The sequence below is a fragment of the Macaca fascicularis genome, chromosome 17 (assembly GCF_037993035.2).
Source record: "Macaca fascicularis isolate 582-1 chromosome 17, T2T-MFA8v1.1".
Classification (NCBI taxonomy): Eukaryota; Metazoa; Chordata; class Mammalia; order Primates; family Cercopithecidae; genus Macaca; species Macaca fascicularis.
Genome location: NC_088391.1, coordinates 45,786,607 through 45,812,637, shown reverse-complemented (window position 1 = coordinate 45,812,637; position 26,031 = coordinate 45,786,607).

Here is a 26,031-nt window from a genome sequence, read left to right as displayed (position 1 = left end):
TTTTTCACCGTAGCCCTCTATGGGCTTCCAAATATCCCTTTGCCAATTCCACAAGAACTGTCTTAGCGAAATGCTTCTTGAAGGGAAAGCTGTAACTCTGTGAGATGATTTCACAGAACACAAAGAAGTTTCTCAGAAAGCTTCTTTCTCTTTGTTATCGGAGGATATTTCCTTTGGCCCTATAGTCTTCAAAGGGATCCGAAATATCTGTTCTCAGATTCCACAGAAATAAGGCTAGCAAAGAGATCCACGAAATACAGATGTAACTCTGTGAGATGAATTAACAGAACACTAAGCAGTTTCTCAGAAAGCTTCTTTCCAGATTTCATCTGAGGATATTTCCTTTTTCACCATAGCCCTCTATGGGCCTCGAAATATCCCTTTGCCAATTCCACAAGAACTGTCTTAGCGAAAGGCTTCTTGAGGGGAAAGCTGTAACTCTGTGAGATGATTTCACAGAACACAAAGAAGTTTCTCAGAAAGCTTCTTTCTCTTTGTTATCGGAGGATATTTCCTTTGGCCCTATAGTCTTCAAAGGGATTTGAAATATCTGTTCTCAGATTCCACAGAAATAAGGCTAGCAAAGAGATCCACGAAATACAGATGTAACTCTGTGAGTGGAAGTAACACATCACAGAGCATTTTCTCAGAAAGCTTCTTTCCAGATTACATCTGAGGATGTTTCCTTTTTCACCATAGGCCTGTATGGGCTCCCAAATATCCCTTTCCCAATTCCACAACAACTGTCTTAGCGAAAGGCTTCTTGAAGGGAAAGCTGTAACTCTGTGAGATGATTTCACAGAACACAAAGAAGTTTCTCAGAAAGCTTCTTTCTCTTTGTTATCGGAGGATATTTCCTTTGGCCCTATAGTCTTCAAAGGGATCCGAAATATCTGTTCTCAGATTCCACAGAAATAAGGCTAGCAAAGAGATCCACGAAATACAGATGTAACTCTGTGAGATGAATTAACAGAACACTAAGCAGTTTCTCAGAAAGCTTCTTTCCAGATTTCATCTGAGGATATTTCCTTTTTCACCATAGCCCTCTATGGGCTTCCAAATATCACTTTGCCAATTCCACAAGAACTGTCTTAGCGAAAGGCTTCTTGAAGGGAAAGCTGCAACTCTGTGAGATGATTTCACAGAACACAAAGAAGTTTCTCAGAAAGCTTCTTTCTCTTTGTTATCGGAGGATATTTCCTTTGGCCCTATAGTCTTCAAAGGGATCCGAAATATCTGTTCTCAGATTCCACAGAAATAAGGCTAGCAAAGAGATCCACGAAATACAGATGTAACTCTGTGAGATGAATTAACAGAACACTAAGCAGTTTCTCAGAAAGCTTCTTTCCAGATTTCATCTGAGGATATTTCCTTTTTCACCATAGGCCTGTATGGGCTCCCAAATATCCCTTTGCCAATTCCACAAGAACTGTCTTAGCGAAAGGCTTCTTGAGGGGAAAGCTGTAACTCTGTGAGATGATTTCACAGAACACAAAGAAGTTTCTCAGAAAGCTTCTTTCTCTTTGTTATCGGAGGATATTTCCTTTGGCCCTATAGTCTTCAAAGGGATCCGAAATATCTGTTCTCAGATTCCACAGAAATAAGGCTAACAAAGACATCCACGAAATACTGATGTAACTCTGTGAGTGGAAGTCACCCATAACAGAGCAGTTTCTCAGAAAGCTTCTTTCCAGATTTCATATGAGGATATTTCCTTTTTCACCATAGTCCTGTATGGGCTCCCAAATATCACTTTGCCAATTCCACAAGAACTGTCTTAGCGAAAGGCTTCTTGAGGGCAAAGCTGTAACTCTGTGAGATGATTTCACAGAACACAAAGAAGTTTCTCAGAAAGCTTCTTTCTCTTTGTTATCGGAGGATATTTCCTTTGGCCCTATAGTCTTCAAAGGGATCCAAAATATCTGTTCTCAGATTCCACAGAAATAAGGCTAGCAAAGAGATCCACGAAATACAGATGTAACTCTGTGAGATGAATTAACAGAACACTAAGCAGTTTCTCAGAAAGCTTCTTTCCAGATTTCATCTGAGGATATTTCCTTTTTCACCATAGCCCTCTATGGGCCTCGAAATATCCCTTTGCCAATTCCACAAGATCTGTCTTAGCGAAAGGCTTCTTGAGGGGAAAGCTGTAACTCTGTGAGATGATTTCACAGAACACAAAGAAGTTTCTCAGAAAGCTTCTTTCTCTTTGTTATCGGAGGATATTTCCTTTGGCCCTATAGTCTTCAAAGGGATTTGAAATATCTGTTCTCAGATTCCACAGAAATAAGGCTAGCAAAGAGATCCACGAAATACAGATGTAACTCTGTGAGTGGAAGTCACACATCACAGAGCATTTTCTCAGAAAGCTTCTTTCCAGATTACATCTGAGGATGTTTCCTTTTTCACCATAGGCCTGTATGGGCTCCCAAATATCCCTTTGCCAATTCCACAAGAACTGTCTTAGCGAAAGGCTTCTTGAAGGGAAAGCTGTAAATCTGTGAGATGATTTCACAGAACACAAAGAAGTTTCTCAGAAAGCTTCTTTCTCTTTGTTATCGGAGGATATTTCCTTTGGCCCTATAGTCTTCAAAGGGATCCGAAATATCTGTTCTCAGATTCCACAGAAATAAGGCTAGCAAAGAGATCCACGAAATACAGATGTAACTCTGTGAGATGAATTAACAGAACACTAAGCAGTTTCTCAGAAAGATTCTTTCAAGATTTCATCTGAGGATATTTCCTTTTTCACCACAGTACTGTATGGGATCCCAAATATCACTTTGCCAATTCCACAAGAACTGTCTTAGCGAAAGGCTTCTTGAGTGGAAAGCTGTAACTCTGTGAGATGATTTCACAGAACACAAAGAAGTTTCTCAGAAAGCTTGTTTCTCTTTGTTATCGGAGAATATTTCCTTTGACCCTATAGTCTTCAAAGGGATCCGAAATATCTGTTCTCAGATTCCACAGAAATAAGGCTAGCAAAGAGATCCTCGAAATACAGATGTAACTCTGTGAGTTGAATTAAGGGAACACTAAGTAGTTTCTCAGAAAGCTTCTTTCCAGTTTTCATCTGAGGATATTTCCTTTTTCACCATAGCCCTCTATGGGCTTCCAAATATCACTTTGCCAATTCCACAAGAACTGTCTTAGCGAAAGGCTTCTTGAGGGCAAAGCTGTAACTCTGTGAAATGATTTCACAGAACACAGAGAAGTTTCTCAGAAAGCTTCTTTCTCTTTGTTATCGGAGGATATTTCCTTTGGCCCTATAGTCTTCAAAGGGATCCGAAATATCTGTTCTCAGATTCCACAGAAATAAGGCTAGCAAAGAGATCCACGAAATACAGATGTAACTCTGTGAGTGGAAGTCACACATCAGAGAGCAGTTTCTCAGAAAGCTTCTTTCCAGATTTCATCTGAGGATATTTCCTTTTTCACCATAGCCGTCTATGGGCTTCCAAATATCCCTTTGCCAATTCCACAAGAACTGTCTTAGCGAAATGCTTCTTGAAGGGAAAGCTGTAACTCTGTGAGATGATTTCACAGAACACAAAGAAGTTTCTCAGAAAGCTTCTTTCTCTTTGTTATCGGAGGATATTTCCTTTGGCCCTATAGTCTTCAAAGGGATCCGAAATATCTGTTCTCAGATTCCACAGAAATAAGGCTAGCAAAGAGATCCACGAAATACAGATGTAACTCTGTGAGATGAATTAACAGAACACTAAGCAGTTTCTCAGAAAGCTTCTTTCCAGATTTCATCTGAGGATATTTCCTTTTTCACCATAGCCCTCTATGGGCCTCGAAATATCCCTTTGCCAATTCCACAAGAACTGTCTTAGCGAAAGGCTTCTTGAGGGGAAAGCTGTAACTCTGTGAGATGATTTCACAGAACACAAAGAAGTTTCTCAGAAAGCTTCTTTCTCTTTGTTATCGGAGGATATTTCCTTTGGCCCTATAGTCTTCAAAGGGATTTGAAATATCTGTTCTCAGATTCCACAGAAATAAGGCTAGCAAAGAGATCCACGAAATACAGATGTAACTCTGTGAGTGGAAGTAACACATCACAGAGCATTTTCTCAGAAAGCTTCTTTCCAGATTACATCTGAGGATGTTTCCTTTTTCACCATAGGCCTGTATGGGCTCCCAAATATCCCTTTCCCAATTCCACAACAACTGTCTTAGCGAAAGGCTTCTTGAAGGGAAAGCTGTAACTCTGTGAGATGATTTCACAGAACACAAGGAAGTTTCTCAGAAAGCTTCTTTCTCTTTGTTATCGGAGGATATTTCCTTTGGCCCTATAGTCTTCAAAGGGATCCGAAATATCTGTTCTCAGATTCCACAGAAATAAGGCTAGCAAAGAGATCCACGAAATACAGATGTAACTCTGTGAGATGAATTAACAGAACACTAAGCAGTTTCTCAGAAAGCTTCTTTCCAGATTTCATCTGAGGATATTTCCTTTTTCACCATAGCCCTCTATGGGCTTCCAAATATCACTTTGCCAATTCCACAAGAACTGTCTTAGCGAAAGGCTTCTTGAAGGGAAAGCTGTAACTCTGTGAGATGATTTCACAGAACACAAAGAAGTTTCTCAGAAAGCTTCTTTCTCTTTGTTATCGGAGGATATTTCCTTTGGCCCTATAGTCTTCAAAGGGATCCGAAATATCTGTTCTCAGATTCCACAGAAATAAGGCTAGCAAAGAGATCCACGAAATACAGATGTAACTCTGTGAGATGAATTAACAGAACACTAAGCAGTTTCTCAGAAAGCTTCTTTCCAGATTTCATCTGAGGATATTTCCTTTTTCACCATAGGCCTGTATGGGCTCCCAAATATCCCTTTGCCAATTCCACAAGAACTGTCTTAGCGAAAGGCTTCTTGAGGGGAAAGCTGTAACTCTGTGAGATGATTTCACAGAACACAAAGAAGTTTCTCAGAAAGCTTCTTTCTCTTTGTTATCGGAGGATATTTCCTTTGGCCCTATAGTCTTCAAAGGGATCCGAAATATCTGTTCTCAGATTCCACAGAAATAAGGCTAGCAAAGACATCCACGAAATACTGATGTAACTCTGTGAGTGGAAGTCACCCATAACAGAGCAGTTTCTCAGAAAGCTTCTTTCCAGATTTCATATGAGGATATTTCCTTTTTCACCATAGTCCTGTATGGGCTCCCAAATATCACTTTGCCAATTCCACAAGAACTGTCTTAGCGAAAGGCTTCTTGAGGGCAAAGCTGTAACTCTGTGAGATGATTTCACAGAACACAAAGAAGTTTCTCAGAAAGCTTCTTTCTCTTTGTTATCGGAGGATATTTCTTTTGGCCCTATAGTCTTCAAAGGGATCCAAAATATCTGTTCTCAGATTCCACAGAAATAAGGCTAGCAAAGAGATCCACGAAATACAGATGTAACTCTGTGAGTGGAAGTCACACATCACAGAGCATTTTCTCAGAAAGCTTCTTTCCAGATTACATCTGAGGATGTTTCCTTTTTCACCATAGGCCTGTATGGGCTCCCATATATCCCTTTGCCAATTCCACAAGAACTGTCTTAGCGAAAGGCTTCTTGAAGGGAAAGCTGTAACTCTGTGAGATGATTTCACAGAACACAAAGAAGTTTCTCAGAAAGCTTCTTTCTCTTTGTTATCGGAGGATATTTCCTTTGGCCCTATAGTCTTCAAAGGGATCCGAAATATCTGTTCTCAGATTCCACAGAAATAAGGCTAGCAAAGAGATCCACGAAATACAGATGTAACTCTATGAGATGAATTAACAGAAAACTAAGCAGTTTCTCAGAAAGCTTCTTTCAAGATTTCATCTGAGGATATTTCCTTTTTCACCACAGTACTGTATGGGATCCCAAATATCACTTTGCCAATTCCACAAGAACTGTCTTAGCGAAAGGCTTCTTGAGTGGAAAGCTGTAACTCTGTGAGATGATTTCACAGAACACAAAGAAGTTTCTCAGAAAGCTTCTTTCTCTTTGTTATCGGAGGATATTTCCTTTGGCCCTATAGTCTTCAAAGGGATCCGAAATATCTGTTCTCAGATTCCACCGAAATAAGGCTAGCAAAGAGATCCACGAAATACAGATGTAACTCTGTGAGTGGAAATAACACATCACAGAGCAGTTTCTCAGAAAGCTTCTTTGCAGATTTCATCTGAGGATATTTCCTTTTTCACCATAGCCCTCTATGGGCTTCCTAATATCCCTTTGCCAATTCCACAAGAACTGTCTTAGCGAAAGGCTTCTTGAAGGGAAAGCTGTAACTCTGTGAGATGATTTCACAGAACACAAAGAAGTTTCTCAGAAAGCTTGTTTCTCTTTGTTATCGGAGAATATTTCCTTTGACCCTATAGTCTTCAAAGGGATCCGAAATATCTGTTCTCAGATTCCACAGAAATAAGGCTAGCAAAGAGATCCACGAAATACAGATGTAACTCTGTGAGTTGAATTAAGGAAACACTAAGTAGTTTCTCAGAAAGCTTCTTTACAGATTTCATCTGAGGATATTTCCTTTTTCACCATAGCCCTCTATGGGCTTCCAAATATCACTTTGCCAATTCCACAAGAACTGTCTTAGCGAAAGGCTTCTTGAGGGCAAAGCTGTAACTCTGTGAGATGATTTCACAGAACACAAAGAAGTTTCTCAGAAAGCTTCTTTCTCTTTGTTATCGGAGGATATTTCCTTTGGCCCTAAAGTCTTCAAAGGGATCCGAAATATCTGTTCTCAGATTCCACAGAAATAAGGCTAGCAAAGAGATCCACGAAATACAGATGTAACTCTGTGAGTGGAAGTCACACATCACAGAGCAGTTTCTCAGAAAGCTTCTTTCCAGATTTCATCTGACGATATTTCCTTTTTCACCATAGCCGTCTAAGGGCTTCCAAATATCCCTTTGCCAATTCCACAAGAACAGTCTTAGCGAAATGCTTCTTGAAGGGAAAGCTGTAACTCTGTGAGATGATTTCACAGAACACAAAGAAGTTTCTCAGAAAGCTTCTTTCTCTTTGTTATCGGAGGATATTTCCTTTGGCCCTATAGTCTTCAAAGGGAGCCGAAATATCTGTTCTCAGATTCCACAGAAATAAGGCTAGCAAAGAGATCCACGAAATACAGATGTAACTCTGTGAGATGAATTAACTGAACACTAAGCAGTTTCTCAGAAAGCTTCTTTCCAGATTTCATCTGAGGATATTTCCTTTTTCACCATAGCCCTCTATGGGCCTCGAAATATCCCTTTGCCAATTCCACAAGAACTGTCTTAGCGAAAGGCTTCTTGAGGGGAAAGCTGTAACTCTGTGACATGATTTCACAGAACACAAAGAAGTTTCTCAGAAAGCTTCTTTCTCTTTGTTATCGGAGGATATTTCCTTTGGCCCTATAGTCTTCAAAGGGATCCGAAATATCTGTTCTCAGATTCCACCGAAATAAGGCTAGCAAAGAGATCCACGAAATACAGATGTAACTCTGTGAGTGGAAATCACACATCACAGAGCAGTTTCTCAGAAAGCTTCTTTGTAGATTTCATCTGAGGATATTTCCTTTTTCACCATAGCCCTCTATGGGCTTCCAAATATCCCTTTGCCAATTCCACAAGAACTGTCTTAGCGAAAGGCTTCTTGAAGGGAAAGCTGTAACTCTGTGAGATGATTTCACAGAACACAAAGAAGTTTCTCAGAAAGCTTGTTTCTCTTTGTTATCGGAGAATATTTCCTTTGACCCTATAGTCTTCAAAGGGATCCGAAATATCTGTTCTCAGATTCCACAGAAATAAGGCTAGCAAAGAGATCCTCGAAATACAGATGTAACTCTGTGAGTTGAATTAAGGAAACACTAAGTAGTTTCTCAGAAAGCTTCTTTACAGATTTCATCTGAGGATATTTCCTTTTTCACCATAGCCCTCTATGGGCTTCCAAATATCACTTTGCCAATTCCACAAGAACTGTCTTAGCGAAAGGCTTCTTGAGGGGAAAGCTGTAACTCTGTGAGATGATTTCATAGAACACAAAGAAGTTTCTCAGAAAGCTTCTTTCTCTTTGTTATCGGAGGATATTTCCTTTGGCCCTATAGTCTTCAAAGGGATCCGAAATATCTGTTCTCAGATTCCACAGAAATAAGGCTAGCAAAGAGATCCACGAAATACAGATGTAACTCTGTGAGTGGAAGTCACACATCACAGAGCAGTTTCTCAGAAAGCTTCTTTCCAGATTTCATCTGAGGATATTTCCTTTTTCACCATAGCCGTCTATGGGCTTCCAAATATCCCTTTGCCAATTCCACAAGAACAGTCTTAGCGAAATGCTTCTTGATGGGAAAGCTGTAACTCTGTGAGATGATATCACAGAACACAAAGATGTTTCTCAGAAAGCTTCTTTCTCTTTGTTATCGGAGGATATTTCCTTTGGCCCTATAGTCTTCAAAGGGAGCCGAAATATCTGTTCTCAGATTCCACAGAAATAAGGCTAGCAAAGAGATCCACGAAATACAGATGTAACTCTGTGAGATGAATTAACAGAACACTAAGCAGTTTCTCAGAAAGCTTCTTTCCAGATTTCATCTGAGGATATTTCCTTTTTCACCATAGCCCTCTATGGGCCTCGAAATATCCCTTTGCCAATTCCACAAGAACTGTCTTAGCGAAAGGCTTCTTGAGGGGAAAGCTGTAACTCTGTGAGATGATTTCACAGAACACAAAGAAGTTTCTCAGAAAGCTTCTTTCTCTTTGTTATCGGAGGATATTTCCTTTGGCCCTATAGTCTTCAAAGGGATCCGAAATATCTGTTCTCAGATTCCACAGAAATGAGGCTAGCAAAGAGATCCACGAAATACAGATGTAACTCTGTGAGTGGAAGTAACACATCACAGAGCATTTTCTCAGAAAGCTTCTTTCCAGATTACATCTGAGGATGTTTCCTTTTTCACCATAGGCCTGTATGGGCTCCCAAATATCCCTTTCCCAATTCCACAACAACTGTCTTAGCGAAAGGCTTCTTGAAGGGAAAGCTGTAACTCTGTGAGATGATTTCACAGAACACAAAGAAGTTTCTCAGAAAGCTTCTTTCTCTTTGTTATCGGAGGATATTTCCTTTGGCCCTATAGTCTTCAAAGGGATCCGAAATATCTGTTCTCAGATTCCACAGAAATAAGGCTAGCAAAGAGATCCACGAAATACAGATGTAACTCTGTGAGATGAATTAACAGAACACTAAGCAGTTTCTCAGAAAGCTTCTTTCCAGATTTCATCTGAGGATATTTCCTTTTTCACCATAGCCCTCTATGGGCTTCCAAATATCACTTTGCCAATTCCACAAGAACTGTCTTAGCGAAAGGCTTCTTGAAGGGAAAGCTGTAACTCTGTGAGATGATTTCACAGAACACAAAGAAGTTTCTCAGAAAGCTTCTTTCTCTTTGTTATCGGAGGATATTTCCTTTGGCCCTATAGTCTTCAAAGGGATCCGAAATATCTGTTCTCAGATTCCACAGAAATAAGGCTAGCAAAGAGATCCACGAAATACAGGTGTAACTCTGTGAGATGAATTAACAGAACACTAAGCAGTTTCTCAGAAAGCTTCTTTCCAGATTTCATCTGAGGATATTTCCTTTTTCACCATAGGCCTGTATGGGCTCCCAAATATCCCTTTGCCAATTCCACAAGAACTGTCTTAGCGAAAGGCTTCTTGAGGGGAAAGCTGTAACTCTGTGAGATGATTTCACAGAACACAAAGAAGTTTCTCAGAAAGCTTCTTTCTCTTTGTTATCGGAGGATATTTCCTTTGGCCCTATAGTCTTCAAAGGGATCCGAAATATCTGTTCTCAGATTCCACAGAAATAAGGCTAGCAAAGACATCCACGAAATACTGATGTAACTCTGTGAGTGGAAGTCACCCATAACAGAGCAGTTTCTCAGAAAGCTTCTTTCCAGATTTCATATGAGGATATTTCCTTTTTCACCATAGTCCTGTATGGGCTCCCAAATATCACTTTGCCAATTCCACAAGAACTGTCTTAGCGAAAGGCTTCTTGAGGGCAAAGCTGTAACTCTGTGAGATGATTTCACAGAACACAAAGAAGTTTCTCAGAAAGCTTCTTTCTCTTTGTTATCGGAGGATATTTCTTTTGGCCCTATAGTCTTCAAAGGGATCCAAAATATCTGTTCTCAGATTCCACAGAAATAAGGCTAGCAAAGAGATCCACGAAATACAGATGTAACTCTGTGAGTGGAAGTCACACATCACAGAGCATTTTCTCAGAAAGCTTCTTTCCAGATTACATCTGAGGATGTTTCCTTTTTCACCATAGGCCTGTATGGGCTCCCATATATCCCTTTGCCAATTCCACAAGAACTGTCTTAGCGAAAGGCTTCTTGAAGGGAAAGCTGTAACTCTGTGAGATGATTTCACAGAACACAAAGAAGTTTCTCAGAAAGCTTCTTTCTCTTTGTTATCGGAGGATATTTCCTTTGGCCCTATAGTCTTCAAAGGGATCCGAAATATCTGTTCTCAGATTCCACAGAAATAAGGCTAGCAAAGAGATCCACGAAATACAGATGTAACTCTATGAGATGAATTAACAGAAAACTAAGCAGTTTCTCAGAAAGCTTCTTTCAAGATTTCATCTGAGGATATTTCCTTTTTCACCACAGTACTGTATGGGATCCCAAATATCACTTTGCCAATTCCACAAGAACTGTCTTAGCGAAAGGCTTCTTGAGTGGAAAGCTGTAACTCTGTGAGATGATTTCACAGAACACAAAGAAGTTTCTCAGAAAGCTTCTTTCTCTTTGTTATCGGAGGATATTTCCTTTGGCCCTATAGTCTTCAAAGGGATCCGAAATATCTGTTCTCAGATTCCACCGAAATAAGGCTAGCAAAGAGATCCACGAAATACAGATGTAACTCTGTGAGTGGAAATAACACATCACAGAGCAGTTTCTCAGAAAGCTTCTTTGCAGATTTCATCTGAGGATATTTCCTTTTTCACCATAGCCCTCTATGGGCTTCCTAATATCCCTTTGCCAATTCCACAAGAACTGTCTTAGCGAAAGGCTTCTTGAAGGGAAAGCTGTAACTCTGTGAGATGATTTCACAGAACACAAAGAAGTTTCTCAGAAAGCTTGTTTCTCTTTGTTATCGGAGAATATTTCCTTTGACCCTATAGTCTTCAAAGGGATCCGAAATATCTGTTCTCAGATTCCACAGAAATAAGGCTAGCAAAGAGATCCACGAAATACAGATGTAACTCTGTGAGTTGAATTAAGGAAACACTAAGTAGTTTCTCAGAAAGCTTCTTTACAGATTTCATCTGAGGATATTTCCTTTTTCACCATAGCCCTCTATGGGCTTCCAAATATCACTTTGCCAATTCCACAAGAACTGTCTTAGCGAAAGGCTTCTTGAGGGCAAAGCTGTAACTCTGTGAGATGATTTCACAGAACACAAAGAAGTTTCTCAGAAAGCTTCTTTCTCTTTGTTATCGGAGGATATTTCCTTTGGCCCTATAGTCTTCAAAGGGATCCGAAATATCTGTTCTCAGATTCCACAGAAATAAGGCTAGCAAAGAGATCCACGAAATACAGATGTAACTCTGTGAGTGGAAGTCACACATCACAGAGCAGTTTCTCAGAAAGCTTCTTTCCAGATTTCATCTGACGATATTTCCTTTTTCACCATAGCCGTCTAAGGGCTTCCAAATATCCCTTTGCCAATTCCACAAGAACAGTCTTAGCGAAATGCTTCTTGAAGGGAAAGCTGTAACTCTGTGAGATGATTTCACAGAACACAAAGAAGTTTCTCAGAAAGCTTCTTTCTCTTTGTTATCGGAGGATATTTCCTTTGGCCCTATAGTCTTCAAAGGGAGCCGAAATATCTGTTCTCAGATTCCACAGAAATAAGGCTAGCAAAGAGATCCACGAAATACAGATGTAACTCTGTGAGATGAATTAACAGAACACTAAGCAGTTTCTCAGAAAGCTTCTTTCCAGATTTCATCTGAGGATATTTCCTTTTTCACCATAGCCCTCTATGGGCCTCGAAATATCCCTTTGCCAATTCCACAAGAACTGTCTTAGCGAAAGGCTTCTTGAGGGGAAAGCTGTAACTCTGTGACATGATTTCACAGAACACAAAGAAGTTTCTCAGAAAGCTTCTTTCTCTTTGTTATCGGAGGATATTTCCTTTGGCCCTATAGTCTTCAAAGGGATCCGAAATATCTGTTCTCAGATTCCACCGAAATAAGGCTAGCAAAGAGATCCACGAAATACAGATGTAACTCTGTGAGTGGAAATCACACATCACAGAGCAGTTTCTCAGAAAGCTTCTTTGCAGATTTCATCTGAGGATATTTCCTTTTTCACCATAGCCCTCTATGGGCTTCCAAATATCCCTTTGCCAATTCCACAAGAACTGTCTTAGCGAAAGGCTTCTTGAAGGGAAAGCTGTAACTCTGTGAGATGATTTCACAGAACACAAAGAAGTTTCTCAGAAAGCTTGTTTCTCTTTGTTATCGGAGAATATTTCCTTTGACCCTATAGTCTTCAAAGGGATCCGAAATATCTGTTCTCAGATTCCACAGAAATAAGGCTAGCAAAGAGATCCTCGAAATACAGATGTAACTCTGTGAGTTGAATTAAGGAAACACTAAGTAGTTTCTCAGAAAGCTTCTTTACAGATTTCATCTGAGGATATTTCCTTTTTCACCATAGCCGTCTATGGGCTTCCAAATATCCCTTTGCCAATTCCACAAGAACAGTCTTAGCGAAATGCTTCTTGATGGGAAAGCTGTAACTCTGTGAGATGATATCACAGAACACAAAGAAGTTTCTCAGAAAGCTTCTTTCTCTTTGTTATCGGAGGATATTTCCTTTGGCCCTATAGTCTTCAAAGGGAGCCGAAATATCTGTTCTCAGATTCCACAGAAATAAGGCTAGCAAAGAGATCCACGAAATACAGACGTAACTCTGTGAGTGGAAGTCACACATCACAGAGCATTTTCACAGAAAGCTTCTTTCCAGATTACATCTGAGGATGTTTCCTTTTTCACCATAGGCCTGTATGGGCTCCCAAATATCCCTTTGCCAATTCCACAAGAACTGTCTTAGCGAAAGGCTTCTTGAAGGGAAAGCTGTAACTCTGTGAGATGATTTCACAGAACACAAAGAAGTTTCTCAGAAAGCTTCTTTCTCTTTGTTATCGGAGGATATTTCCTTTGGCCCTAGAGTCTTCAAAGGGATCCGAAATATCTGTTCTCAGATTCCACAGACATAAGGCTAGCAAAGAGATCCACGAAATACAGATGTAACTCTGTGAGATGAATTAACAGAACACTAAGCAGTTTCTCAGAAAGCTTCTTTCAAGATTTCATCTGAGGATATTTCCTTTTTCACCACAGTACTGTATGGGATCCCAAATATCACTTTGCCAATTCCACAAGAACTGTCTTAGCGAAAGGCTTCTTGAGTGGAAAGCTGTAACTCTGTGAGATGATTTCACAGAACACCAAGAAGTTTCTCAGAAAGCTTCTTTCTCTTTGTTATCGGAGGATATTTCCTTTGGCCCTATAGTCTTCAAAGGGATCCGAAATATCTGTTCTCAGATTCCACCGAAATAAGGCTAGCAAAGAGATCCACGAAATACAGATGTAACTGTGTGAGTGGAAATCACACATCACAGAGCAGTTTCTCAGAAAGCTTCTTTCCAGATTTCATCTGAGGATATTTCCTTTTTCACCATAGCCCTCTATGCGTTTCCAAATATCCCTTTGCCAATTCCACAAGAACTGTCTTAGCGAAAGGCTTCTTGAAGGGAAAGCTGTAACTCTGTGAGATGATTTCACAGAACACAAAGAAGTTTCTCAGAAAGCTTGTTTCTCTTTGTTATCGGAGAATATTTCCTTTGACCCTATAGTCTTCAAAGGGATCCGAAATATCTGTTCTCAGATTCCACAGAAATAAGGCTAGCAAAGAGATCCTCGAAATACAGATGTAACTCTGTGAGTTGAATTAAGGGAACACTAAGTAGTTTCTCAGAAAGCTTCTTTCCAGATTTCATCTGAGGATATTTCCTTTTTCACCATAGCCCTCTATGGGCTTCCAAATATCACTTTGCCAATTCCACAAGAACTGTCTTAGCGAAAGGCTTCTTGAGGGCAAAGCTGTAACTCTGTGAGATGATTTCACAGAACACAAAGAAGTTTCTCAGAAAGCTTCTTTCTCTTTGTTATCGGAGGATATTTCCTTTGGCCGTATAGTCTTCAAAGGGATCCGAAATATCTGTTCTCAGATTCCACAGAAATAAGGCTAGCAAAGAGATCCACGAAATACAGATGTAACTCTGTGAGTGGAAGTCACACATCACAGAGCAGTTTCTCAGAAAGCTTCTTTCCAGATTTCATCTGAGGATATTTCCTTTTTCACCATAGCCGTCTATGGGCTTCCAAATATCCCTTTGCCAATTCCACAAGAACTGTCTTAGCGAAATGCTTCTTGAAGGGAAAGCTGTAACTCTGTGAGATGATTTCACAGAACACAAAGAAGTTTCTCAGAAAGCTTCTTTCTCTTTGTTATCAGAGAATATTTCCTTTGGCCCTATAGTCTTCAAAGGGAGCCGAAATATCTGTTCTCAGATTCCACAGAAATAAGGCTAGCAAAGAGATCCACGAAATACAGATGTAACTCTGTGAGATGAATTAACAGAACACTAAGGAGTTTCTCAGAAAGCTTCTTTCCAGATTTCATCTGAGGATATTTCCTTTTTCACCATAGCCCTCTATGGGCCTCGGAATATCCCTTTGCCAATTCCACAAGAACTGTCTTAGCGAAAGGCTTCTTGAGGGGAAAGCTGTAACTCTGTGAGATGATTTCACAGAACACAAAGAAGTTTCTCAGAAAGCTTCTTTCTCTTTGTTATCGGAGGATATTTCCTTTGGCCCTATAGTCTTCAAAGGGATCCGAAATATCTGTTCTCAGATTCCACAGAAATAAGGCTAGCAAAGAGATCCACGAAATACAGATGTAACTCTGTGAGTGGAAGTAACACATCACAGAGCATTTTCTCAGAAAGCTTCTTTCCAGATTACATCTGAGGATGTTTCCTTTTTCACCATAGGCCTGTATGGGCTCCCAAATATCCCTTTCCCAATTCCACAACAACTGTCTTAGCGAAAGGCTTCTTGAAGGGAAAGCTGTAACTCTGTGAGATGATTTCACAGAACACAAAGAAGTTTCTCAGAAAGCTTCTTTCTCTTTGTTATTGGAGGATATTTCCTTTGGCCCTATAGTCTTCAAAGGGATCCGAAATATCTGTTCTCAGATTCCACAGAAATAAGGCTAGCAAAGAGATCCACGAAATACAGATGTAACTCTGTGAGATGAATTAACAGAACACTAAGCAGTTTCTCAGAAAGCTTCTTTCCAGATTTCATCTGAGGATGTTTCCTTTTTCACCATAGCCCTCTATGGGCTTCCAAATATCACTTTGCCAATTCCACAAGAACTGTCTTAGCGAAAGGCTTCTTGAAGGGAAACTGTAACTCTGTGAGATGATTTCACAGAACACAAAGAAGTTTCTCAGAAAGCTTCTTTCTCTTTGTTATCGGAGGATATTTCCTTTGGCCCTATAGTCTTCAAAGGGATCCGAAATATCTGTTCTCAGATTCCACAGACATAAGGCTAGCAAAGAGATCCACGAAATACAGATGTAACTCTGTGAGATGAATTAACAGAACACTAAGCAGTTTCTCAGAAAGCTTCTTTCCAGATTTCATCTGAGGATATTTCCTTTTTCACCATAGGCCTGTATGGGCTCCCAAATATCCCTTTGCCAATTCCACAAGAACTGTCTTAGCGAAAGGCTTCTTGAGGGGAAAGCTGTAACTCTGTGAGATGATTTCACAGAACACAAAGAAGTTTCTCAGAAAGCTTCTTTCTCTTTGTTATCGGAGGATATTTCCTTTGGCCCTATAGTCTTCAAAGGGATCCGAAATATCTGTTCTCAGATTCCACAGAAATAAGGCTAGCAAAGAGATCCACGAAATACAGATGTATCTCTGTGAGTGGAAGTAACACATAACAGAGCAGTTTCTCAGAAAGCTTCTTTCCAGATTTCATATGAGGATATTTCCTTTTTCACCATAGTCCTGTATGGGCTCCAAAATATCACTTTGCCAATTCCACAAGAACTGTCTGAGCGAAAGGCTTCTTGAGGGCAAAGCTGTAACTCTGTGAGATGATTTCACAGAACACAAAGAAGTTTCTCAGAAAGCTTCTTTCTCTTTGTTATCGGAGGATATTTCCTTTGGCCCTATAGTCTTCAAAGGGATCCAAAATATTTGTTCTCAGATTCCACAGAAATAAGGCTAGCAAAGAGATCCACGAAATACAGATGTAACTCTGTGAGTGGAAGTCACACATCACAGAGCAGTTTCTCAGAAAGCTTCTTTCCAGATTTCATCTGAGGATATTTCCTTTTTCACCATAGCCGTCTATGGGTTTCCAAATATGCCTTTGCCAATTCCACAAGAACTGTCTTAGCGAAATGCTTCTTGAAGGGAAAGCTATAACTCTGTGAGATGATTTCACAGAACACAAAGAAGTTACTCAGAAAGCTTCTTTCTCTTTGTTATCGCAGGATATTTCCTTTGGCCCTATAGTCTTCAAAGGGATCCGAAATATCTGTTCTCAGATTCCACAGAAATAAGGCTAGCAAAGAGATCCACGAAATACAGATGTAACTCTGTGAATGGAAGTAACACATCACAGAGCATTTTCTCAGAAAGCTTCTTTCCAGATTACATCTGAGGATATTTCGTTTTTCACCATAGGCCTGTAAGGGCTCCCAAATATCCCTTTGCCAATTCCACAAGAACTGTCTTAGCGAAAGGCTTCTTGAAGGGAAAGCTGTAACTCTGTGAGATGATTTCACAGAACACAAAGAAGTTTCTCAGACAGCTTCTTTCTCTTTGTTATCGGAGGATATTTCCTTTGGCCCTATAGTCTTCAAAGGGATCCGAAATATCTGTTCTCAGATTCCACAGAAATAAGGCTAGCAAAGAGATCCACGAAATACAGATGTAACTCTGTGAGATGAATTAACAGAACACTAAGCAGTCTCTCAGAAAGCTTCTTCCCAGATTTCATCTGAGGATATTTCCTTTTTCACCATAGTCCTGTATGGGCTCCCAAATATCCCTTTGCCAATTCCACAAGAACTGTCTTATCGAAAGGCTTCTTGAAGGGAAAGCTGTAACTCTGTGAGATGATTTCACAGAACACAAAGAAGTTTCTCAGAAAGCTTCTTTCTCTTTGTTATCGGAGGATATTTCCTTTGGCCCTATAGTCTTCAAAGCGATCCGAAATATCTGTTCTCAGAATCCACTGAAATAAGGCTAGCAAAGAGATCCAGGAAATACAGATGTAACTCTGTGAGTGGAAGTCACACATCACAGAGCAGTTTCTCAGAAAGCTTCTTTCCAGATTTCATCTGAGGATATTACATTTTTCACCATAGCCCTCTATGTGTTTCCAAATATCCTTTTGCCAATTCCACAAGAACTGTCTTAGCGAAAGGCTTCTTGAGTGGAAAGCTGTAACTCTGTGAGATGATTTCATAGAACACAAAGAAGTTTCTCAGAAAGCTTCTTTCTCTTTGTTATCGGAGGATATTTCCTTTGGCCCTATAGTCTTCAAAGGGATCCGAAATATCTGTTCTCAGATTCCTCAGAAATAGGGCTAGCAAAGAGATCCACGAAATACAGATGTAACTCTGTGAGATGAATTAACAGAACACTAAGCAGTTTCTCAGAAAGCTTCTTTCCAGATTTCATCTGAGGATATTTCCTTTTTCACCATAGTCCTGTATGGGCTCCCAAATATCACTTTGCCAATTCCACAAGAACTGTCTTAGCGAAAGGCTTCTTCAGGGGAAAGCTGTAACTCTGTGAGATGATTTCACAGAACACAAAGAAGTTTCTCAGAAAGCTTCTTTCTCTTTGTTGTCGGAGGATATTTCCTTTGGCCCTATAGTCTTCAAAGGGATCCAAAATATCTGTTCTCAGATTCCACAGAAATAAGGCTAGCAAAGGGATCCACGAAATACAGATGTAACTCTGTGAGTGGAAGTAACACATCACAGAGAAGTTTCTCAGAAAGCTTCTTTCCAGATTTCATCTGAGGATATTTCCTTTTTCACCATCGCCCTCTATGGGCTTCCAAATATCACTTTGCCAATTCCACAAGAACTGACTTAGCGAAAGGCTTCTTGAGGGGAAAGCTGTAATTCTGCGAGATGACTTCACAGAACACAAAGAAGTTTCTCAGAAAGCTTCTTTCTCTTTGTTATCGGAAGATATTTCCTTTGGCCCTATAGTCTTCAAAGGGATCCGAAATATCTGTTCTCAGATTCCACAGAAATAAGGCTAGCAAAGAGATCCACGAAATAGAGATGTAACTCTGTGAGATGAATTTACAGAACACTAAGCAGTTTCTCAGAAAGCTTCTTTCCAGATTTCATCTGAGGATATTTCCTTTTTCACCATAGGCCTGTAAGGGCTCCCAAATATCCCTTTGCCAATTCCACAAGAACTGTCTTAGCGAAAGGCTTCTTGAGGGGAAAGCTGTAACTCTGTGAGATGATTTCACAGAACACAAAGAAGTTTCTCAGAAAGCTTCTTTCTCTTTGTTATCGGAGGATATTTCCTTTGGCCCTATAGTCTTCAAAGGGATCCGAAATATCTGTTCTCAGATTCCACAGAAATAAGGCTAGCAAAGAGATCCACGAAATACAGATGTAACTCTGTGAGATGAATTAACAGAACACTAAGCAGTTTGTCAGAAAGCTTCTTTCCAGATTTCATCTGAGGATATTTCTTTTTCACCATAGCCCTCTATGGGCTTCCAAATATCACTTTGCCAATTCCACAAGAACTGTCTTAGCGAAAAGCTTCTTGAAGGGAAAGCTCTAACTCTGAGAGATGATTTCACAGAACACAAAGAAGTTTCTCAGAAAGCTTCTTTCTCTTTTTTATCCAAGGATATTTCCTTTGGCCCTATAGTCTTCAAAGGGATCCGAAATATCTGTTCTCAGATTCCACAGAAATAAGGCTAGCAAAGAGATCCACGAAATACAGATGTAACTCTGTGAGTGGAAGTCACACATCACAGAGCAATTTCTCAGAAAGCTTCTTTCCATATTTCATCTGAGGATATTTCCTTTCTCACCATAGCCCTCTATGGGCTTCCAAATATCACTTTGCCAATTCCACAAGAACTGTCTTAGCGAAAGGCTTCTTGAAGGGAAAGCTGTAACTCTGTGAGATGATTTCACAGAACACAAAGAAGTTTCTCAGAAAGCTTGTTTCTCTTTGTTATCGGAGAATATTTCCTTTGACCCTATAGTCTTCAAAGGGATCCGAAATATCTGTTCTCAGATTCCACAGAAATAAGGCTAGCAAAGAGATCCACGAAATACAGATGTAACTCTGTGAGATGAATTAACAGAACACTAAGCAGTTTCTCAGAAAGCTTCTTTCCAGATTTCATCTGAGGATATTTCCTTTTTCACCATAGCCCTCTATGGGCCTCGAAATATCCCTTTGCCAATTCCACAAGAACTGTCTTAGCGAAAGGCTTCTTGAGGGGAAAGCTGTAACTCTGTGACATGATTTCACAGAACACAAAGAAGTTTCTCAGAAAGCTTCTTTCTCTTTGTTATCGGAGGATATTTCCTTTGGCCCTATAGTCTTCAAAGGGATCCGAAATATCTGTTCTCAGATTCCACCGAAATAAGGCTAGCAAAGAGATCCACGAAATACAGATGTAACTCTGTGAGTGGAAATCACACATCACAGAGCAGTTTCTCAGAAAGCTTCTTTGCAGATTTCATCTGAGGATATTTCCTTTTTCACCATAGCCCTCTATGGGCTTCCAAATATCCCTTTGCCAATTCCACAAGAACTGTCTTAACGAAAGGCTTCTTGAAGGGAAAGCTGTAACTCTGTGAGATGATTTCACAGAACACAAAGAAGTTTCTCAGAAAGCTTGTTTCTCTTTGTTATCGGAGAATATTTCCTTTGACCCTATAGTCTTCAAAGGGATCCGAAATATCTGTTCTCAGATTCCACAGAAATAAGGCTAGCAAAGAGATCCTCGAAATACAGATGTAACTCTGTGAGTTGAATTAAGGAAACACTAAGTAGTTTCTCAGAAAGCTTCTTTACAGATTTCATCTGAGGATATTTCCTTTTTCACCGTAGCCCTCTATGGGCTTCCAAATATCACTTTGCAAATTCCACAAGAACTGTCTTAGCGAAAGGCTTCTTGAGGGCAAAGCTGTAACTCTGTGAGATGATTTCACAGAACACAAAGAAGTTTCTCAGAAAGCTTCTTTCTCTTTGTTATCGGAGGATATTTCCTTTGGCCCTATAGTCTTCAAAGGGATCCGAAATATCTGTTCTCAGATTCCACTGAAATAAGGCTAGCATAGAGATCCACGAAATACAGATGTAACTCTGTGAGTGGAAGTCACACATCACAGAGCAGTTTCTCAGAAAGCTTCTTTCCAGATTTCATCTGAGGATATTTCCTTTTTCACCATAGCCGTCTATGGGCTTCCAAATATCCCTTTGCCAATTCCACAAGAACAGTCTTAGCGAAATGCTTCTTGAAGGGAAAGCTGTAACTCTGTGAGATGATTTCACAGAACACAAAGAAGTTTCTCAGAAAGCTTCTTTCTCTTTGCTATCGGAGGATATTTCCTTTGGCCCTATAGTCTTCAAAGGGAGCCGAAATATCTGTTCTCAGATTCCACAGAAATAAGGCTAGCAAAGAGATCCACGAAATACAGATGTAACTCTGTGAGATGAATTAACAGAACACTAAGCAGTTTCTCAGAAAGCTTCTTTCCAGATTTCATCTGAGGATATTTCCTTTTTCACCATAGCCCTCTATGGGCCTCGAAATATCCCTTTGCCAATTCCACAAGAACTGTCTTAGCGAAAGGCTTCTTGAGCGGAAAGCTGTAACTCTGTGAGATGATTTCACAGAACACAAAGAAGTTTCTCAGAAAGCTTCTTTCTCTTTGTTATCGGAGGATATTTCCTTTGGCCCTATAGTCTTCAAAGGGATCCGAAATATCTGTTCTCAGATTCCACAGAAATGAGGCTAGCAAAGAGATCCACGAAATACAGATGTAACTCTGTGAGTGGAAGTAACACATCACAGAGAATTTTCTCAGAAAGCTTCTTTCCAGATTACATCTGAGGATGTTTCCTTTTTCACCATAGGCCTGTATGGGCTCCCAAATATCCCTTTCCCAATTCCACAACAACTGTCTTAGCGAAAGGCTTCTTGAAGGGAAAGCTGTAACTCTGTGAGATGATTTCACAGAACACAAAGAAGTTTCTCAGAAAGCTTCTTTCTCTTTGTTATCGGAGGAATTTCCTTTGGCCCTATAGTCTTCAAAGGGATCCGAAATATCTGTTCTCAGATTCCACAGAAATAAGGCTAGCAAAGAGATCCACGAAATACAGATGTAACTCTGTGAGATGAATTAACAGAACACTAAGCAGTTTCTCAGAAAGCTTCTTTCCAGATTTCATCTGAGAATGTTTCCTTTTTCACCATAGACCTCTATGGGCTTCCAAATATCACTTTGCCAATTCCACAAGAACTGTCTTAGCGAAAGGCTTCTTGAAGGGAAAGCTGTAACTCTGTGAGATGATTTCACAGAACACAAAGAAGTTTCTCAGAAAGCTTCTTTCTCTTTGTTATCGGAGGATATTTCCTTTGGCCCTATAGTCTTCAAAGGGATCCGAAATATCTGTTCTCAGATTCCACAGACATAAGGCTAGCAAAGAGATCCACGAAATACAGATGTAACTCTGTGAGATGAATTAACAGAACACTAAGCAGTTTCTCAGAAAGCTTCTTTCCAGATTTCATCTGAGGATATTTCCTTTTTCACCATAGGCCTGTATGGGCTCCCAAATATCCCTTTGCCAATTCCACAAGAACTGTCTTAGCGAAAGGCTTCTTGAGGGGAAAGCTGTAACTCTGTGAGATGATTTCACAGAACACAAAGAAGTTTCTCAGAAAGCTTCTTTCTCTTTGTTATCGGAGGATATTTCCTTTGGCCCTATAGTCTTCAAAGGGATCCGAAATATCTGTTCTCAGATTCCACAGAAATAAGGCTAGCAAAGAGATCCACGAAATACAGATGTATCTCTGTGAGTGGAAGTCACACATAACAGAGCAGTTTCTCAGAAAGCTTCTTTCCAGATTTCATATGAGGATATTTCCTTTTTCACCATAGTCCTGTATGGGCTCCAAAATATCACTTTGCCAATTCCACAAGAACTGTCTTAGCGAAAGGCTTCTTGAGGGCAAAGCTGTAACTCTGTGAGATGATTTCACAGAACACAAAGAAGTTTCTCAGAAAGCTTCTTTCTCTTTGTTATCGGAGGATATTTCCTTTGGCCCTATAGTCTTCAAAGGGATCCAAAATATCTGTTCTCAGATTCCACAGAAATAAGGCTAGCAAAGAGATCCACGAAATACAGATGTAACTCTGTGAGTGGAAGTCACACATCACAGAGCAGTTTCTCAGAAAGCTTCTTTCCAGATTTCATCTGAGGATATTTCCTTTTTCACCATAGCCGTCTATGGGCTTCCAAATATCCCTTTGCCAATTCCACAAGAACTGTCTTAGCGAAATGCTTCTTGAAGAGAAAGCTATAACTCTGTGAGATGATTTCACAGAACACAAAGAAGTTACTCAGAAAGCTTCTTTCTCTTTGTTATCGCAGGATATTTCCTTTGGCCCTATAGTCTTCAAAGGGATCCGAAATATCTGTTCTCAGATTCCACAGAAATAAGGCTAGCAAAGAGATCCACGAAATACAGATGTAACTCTGTGAATGGAAGTAACACATCACAGAGCATTTTCTCAGAAAGCTTCTTTCCAGATTACATCTGAGGATATTTCCTTTTTCACCATAGGCCTGTAAGGGCTCCCAAATATCCCTTTGCCAATTCCACAAGAACTGTCTTAGCGAAAGGCTTCTTGAAGGGAAAGCTGTAACTCTGTGAGATGATTTCACAGAACACAAAGAAGTTTCTCAGACAGCTTCTTTCTCTTTGTTATCGGAGGATATTTCCTTTGGCCCTATAGTCTTCAAAGGGATCCGAAATATCTGTTCTCAGATTCCACAGAAATAAGGCTAGCAAAGAGATCCACGAAATACAGATGTAACTCTGTGAGATGAATTAACAGAACACTAAGCAGTCTCTCAGAAAGCTTCTTCCCAGATTTCATCTGAGGATATTTCCTTTTTCACCATAGGCCTCTATGGGCTCCCAAATATCCCTTTGCCAATTCCACAAGAACTGTCTTATCGAAAGGCTTCTTGAAGGGAAAGCTGTAACTCTGTGAGATGATTTCACAGAACACAAAGAAGTTTCTCAGAAAGCTTCTTTCTCTTTGTTATCGGAGGATATTTCCTTTGGCCCTATAGTCTTCAAAGCGATCCGAAATATCTGTTCTCAGAATCCACTGAAATAAGGCTAGCAAAGAGATCCACGAAATACAGATGTAACTCTGTGAGTGGAAGTCACACATCACAGAGCAGTTTCTCAGAAAGCTTCTTTCCAGATTTCATCTGAGGATATTACCTTTTTCACCATAGCCCTCTATGTGTTTCCAAATATCCTTTTGCCAATTCCACAAGAACTGTCTTAGCGAAAGGCTTCTTGAGTGGAAAGCTGTAACTCTGTGAGATGATTTCACAGAACACAAAGAAGTTTCTCAGAAAGCTTCTTTCTCTTTGTTATCGGAGGATATTTCCTTTGGCCCTATAGTCTTCAAAGGGATCCGAAATATCTGTTCTCAGATTCCTCAGAAATAGGGCTAGCAAAGAGATCCACGAAATACAGATGTAACTCTGTGAGATGAATTAACAGAACACTAAGCAGTTTCTCAGAAAGCTTCTTTCCAGATTTCATCCGAGGATATTTCCTTTTTCACCATAGTCCTGTATGGGCTCCCAAATATCACTTTGCCAATTCCACAAGAACTGTCTTAGCGAAAGGCTTCTTCAGGGGAAAGCTGTAACTCTGTGAGATGATTTCACAGAACACAAAGAAGTTTCTCAGAAAGCTTCTTTCTCTTTGTTGTCGGAGGATATTTCCTTTGGCCCTATAGTCTTCAAAGGGATCCAAAATATCTGTTCTCAGATTCCACAGAAATAAGGCTAGCAAAGGGATCCACGAAATACAGTTGTAACTCTGTGAGTGGAAGTCACACATCACAGAGAAGTTTCTCAGAAAGCTTCTTTCCAGATTTCATCTGAGGATATTTCCTTTTTCACCATCGCCCTCTATGGGCTTCCAAATATCACTTTGCCAATTCCACAAGAACTGACTTAGCGAAAGGCTTCTTGAGGGGAAAGCTGTAATTCTGCGAGATGATTTCACAGAACACAAAGAAGTTTCTCAGAAAGCTGCTTTCTCTTTGTTATCGGAAGATATTTCCTTTGGCCCTATAGTCTTCAAAGGGATCCGAAATATCTGTTCTCAGATTCCACAGAAATAAGGCTAGCAAAGAGATCCACGAAATACAGATGTAACTCTGTGAGATGAATTTACAGAACACTAAGCAGTTTCTCAGAAAGCTTCTTTCCAGATTTCATCTGAGGATATTTCCTTTTTCACCATAGGCCTGTATGGGCTCCCAAATATCCCTTTGCCAATTCCACAAGAACTGTCTTAGCGAAAGGCTTCTTGAGGGGAAAGCTGTAACTCTGTGAGATGATTTCACAGAACACAAAGAAGTTTCTCAGAAAGCTTCTTTCTCTTTGTTATCGGAGGATATTTCCTTTGGCCCTATAGTCTTCAAAGGGATCCGAAATATCTGTTCTCAGATTCCACAGAAATAAGGCTAGCAAAGTGATCCACGAAATACAGATGTAACTCTGTGAGATGAATTAACAGAACACTAAGCAGTTTCTCAGAAAGCTTCTTTCCAGATTTCATCTGAGGATATTTCTTTTTCACCATAGCCCTCTATGGGCTTCCAAATATCACTTTGCCAATTCCACAAGAACTGTCTTAGCGAAAAGCTTCTTGAAGGGAAAGCTCTAACTCTGAGAGATGATTTCACAGAACACAAAGAAGTTTCTCAGAAAGCTTCTTTCTCTTTTTTATCCAAGGATATTTCCTTTGGCCCTATAGTCTTCAAAGGGATCCGAAATATCTGTTCTCAGATTCCACAGAAATAAGGCTAGCAAAGAGATCCACGAAATACAGATGTAACTCTGTGAGTGGAAGTCACACATCACAGAGCAATTTCTCAGAAATCTTCTTTCCATATTTCATCTGAGGATATTTCCTTTCTCACCATAGCCCTCTATGGGCTTCCAAATATCCCTTTGCCAATTCCACAAGAACTGTCGTAGCGAAAGGCTTCTTGAGGGGAAAGCTGTAACTCTGTGAGATGATTTCACAGAACACAAAGAAGTTTCTCAGAAAGCTTCTTTCTCTTTGTTATCGGAGGATATTTCCTTTGGCCCTATAGTCTTCAAAGGGATCCGAAATATCTGTTCTCAGATTCCACTGAAATAAGGCTAGCAAAGAGATCCACGAAATACAGATGTAACTCTGTGAGTGGAAGTCACACATCACAGAGCATTTCTCAGAAAGCTTCTTTCCAAATTACATCTGAGGATATTACCTTTTTCACCATAGCCCTCTAAGGGTTTCCAAATATCCCTTTGCCAATTCCACAAGAACTGTCTTAGCGAAAGGCTTCTTGAGTGGAAAGCTGTAACTCTGTGAGATGATTTCACAGAACACAAAGAAGTTTCTCAGAAAGCTTCTTTCTCTTTGTTATCGGAGGATATTTCCTTTGGCCCTATAGTCTTCAAAGGGATCTGAAATATCTGTTCTCAGATTCCACAGAAATAAGGCTAGGAAAGAGATCCACGAAATACAGATGTAACTCTGTGAGATGAATTAACAGAACACTAAGCAGTTTCTCAGAAAG